General features: G+C 38.7%; 1 pseudogene; it reads left to right on the forward strand.

The window, feature by feature from the left end:
- Nucleotides 1-623: 623 nt before the first annotated feature.
- Nucleotides 624-1,641, forward strand: LOC123176922 (CTD small phosphatase-like protein 2; annotated as a pseudogene).
- Nucleotides 1,642-3,103: the final 1,462 nt, after the last annotated feature.

A 3,103-nucleotide genomic window follows, 5' to 3' on the forward strand; every position in this document is an offset into this window, starting at 1 on the left:
CAAACTACATCATGAAAGTGATCCTTTGATGTATCTGTTGCTGTGTTACATCAATGGAAAAAATATTAAGGTTCTCAGTTTTAAAATTTATGTTTTCCTTGATCCATGAGTAGCCTGTTTGTATGGGCTAAATCCTGGGACATGCTCACTTTTGTTTATAACTTAATAAAATTTTCCCTCACGAGGCAACCTAATGAGTGTTTTGTACTAACTGCCAGATGTTTCCAAATAAGCCTTAACTAACTCCGGAAAACTCAAATTTGTGTATATATATTAACAGTGAATCTAATGAATTTTGATTTGCTTGTTAAACTTTTCTCTGCCTTTCAACGTCATTAGGGGAGATGTGTATGGACCATGAGTGTCTCCTACTTCTGTTAGAAAGGTAGACATGATCAATAAATTTGATCATAAAACCATCTAACCATATATATGTCATGCTTGATGTGGTTGATTCGTCAAACTGTCATACCTATTTAGGGAAAAATAACTAACGGGTAAAGTAGCACTTGATGCACTTCATGGGAACTTAATATTAAGCAAACTGATTAAGCAGAAATCTGGTATTGTTATATACTTATGAACTTACCATTCTGTTATGGTTTTCCTTGTTTTTCTTGCAGGTGGAGATGGAATTCTAGCAGCACCTTCCTTTTTTCCTGATGGACATGGAATTTTAGCAGCACCAAATCATACAATCATCAATAGTAATGAAAAAACTCAAGACTCGGGTCATAGTTGCAGCCTGCTGTCCAGTTCCCCAATTGAGGATTCTCCTCTTTATATGCTTGATACTCCTCATGGATCAAGGAATTACTTGATCTTACTGACATGGATCAGATTGATGACGTACGTACCAATGTTACTACCTAGGAAGAATGTCACTATTGCACATGATCTTGATGGTAAGTTGTTAAATGCTTTTTTCTCCTGTAGGTTTGTTTTCATGCACTTAAGATTATTGACATGCTCATTTTCTGTTGCATAGGCACCCTTATCCATTCATCAAGGTATGACCACGGCGCGGACTTTTCATTCCGTATGCGATGTGGAGAAGAAGAGTACACTGTCTACGTGAAGAAGAGACCACATGTGGATGCCTTCCTTGAAGAGGAAGCTCATATGTTTGAGCTTGTTGTCTTTACGGCTAGCATAAGTTCTTATGCAAACCAACTAATTAATGCACTAGATCCTGAGAATAGACTGATATCATGGTGTTTTTTCCATGAGTCATGCGTCTGGTAGATGGAAGCTATCAGAAGGATCTGACCATTATTAAAGCTGATCTTGCAAAGCTTGCGATAGTTGACTATACCCCAGAGGTAATTTACTCTGAAACTCAAGTATGGAGGTCCATATTAATAGTTATGATTTTAGTGTTATTGACTACCATATTGTTGAGATGAATTTGAAAACTTCTAATTTATGATTTTGAGAAATTGCCATGACCGATCGATGACTGAAACCCTTTTTTCACATGTGACGCAGGTTTTCCAGCAACAGGTGAATAATGGGATACCCATAAAGAGCTGGTCAAGTGACCCATCTGATATTTCTCTGCTTGAGCCGATCCCCTTCTTGGAAACAATTGCTGACGCAGATGATGTCGGGCCGATCATTGCAAACAAATTTGCCAGTTAAAGATTGGATATACTTAGGTTGCAAACATTTGCTGCAGCTAGTTATTTAATTTTCTCAACAAAGCATCTTTCCATAATGGAACAGAAAATTCGGGGCAATAACTGGACACCTATGTTGCTTTGACTTTGATTCCCTAGAGTTTGGTGCAGGCGTGAGGCAGTGCATAGATTCGTAAGCTCGATCGTAGGTCATAGGAGGCAAGAAGATTGCGGCAGCCGACAACATGTTGCATTAGTTGTAGAACGCCCCCCTCTTTATATTCCTGGCCAGAACACAATTTTCAAATCTATGTTTTCTCTTCGTGTACACACTCCCACCTTCCTCTCCATATCAGCAGGAAAAACAAATCATCCCAGGGGGTCCCTGCCAAGCATCCCCCCTTCTACACTCCAGAAACCAGGTTTGCTTTCATCTACCTTCCTTTAATATATGCTGCTCATCCCGTTTCTGCTTGCCCATCTTGTTAATCTTGTTGACAACTAGGGTAAGATCGAAAAGGAGGTATGGGAGAAACATCGCCCATTCCTGCTGACAAAACCAGAGAGAGAAAAATGGAGCTACCTAATGAAATAGCAGAAGATTCGATTGATAGCGAGAGGACAATAAGCAATGATTCTATGGGGATCGCATACTATGGCAGCCAAGCTGAAGATGACGAATTGGAAGCAGATTCTTCTATGGTATTACCTTCTATCGGACGGAAGAAATCAAGATCTCACGGGCATGGTTAATACCGATGGCCATTAGACTGATTCTGCCTCCCATGCTGGGAGGGTTGTTGTCAGCCCAGAATCTTTACCAGTAGCACAACCCGGAGACTATGTAGATATACCTCTCCCTATGTGGCTAAAGGATATAGATTCAGGAGCAGGAATGTGGACGGATGTTAAACAATTTCGAAAAGATGGGAAGCAGTATGACAAGGTTAGTGTACTCATGTTCTTCTGTGCTCTTTCCACTAACAATTTTTGTTGTGTGCTAATCCCTAATCATCTAATAGCATATGGACTGTTTACATGCATTCAGACCAAATGATAAATTATTAAGATTCACAAAAATGTGTTTTAATAGAGTTATCTTATTAATTTTTGATCTTTTGCGTCCAAATAATATTCTGCATATGTGAAACAAGACATGGGGCACATTGATATCATGTTATTATAGAATTCTCTTATGTACTGAATGGTTAAAACAATTAAAACCCACTCGACCAATCATGTGACGTTTGACAATCTGATGCCATAATTTCAAAAAAAGTGCTTATACCACTTTTTAATAATAAAAAGTGGGTATACCATGAATTTACTTTACACTCTTTTTTCAGATAGAGTGTAATTTATATTCGAGGAAAATGCTAATAATACAACCCAACACTAGACAACCCATGAGTTGCAAAGTAGGAAGGTGAGCCCATTACCCGCAACACACGCATGTGGCATCATGCAAATTTTCTAAAAAACCC

Source organism: Triticum aestivum, unplaced genomic scaffold (assembly GCF_018294505.1).
Source record: "Triticum aestivum cultivar Chinese Spring unplaced genomic scaffold, IWGSC CS RefSeq v2.1 scaffold252464, whole genome shotgun sequence".
Lineage (NCBI taxonomy): Eukaryota > Viridiplantae > Streptophyta > Magnoliopsida > Poales > Poaceae > Triticum > Triticum aestivum.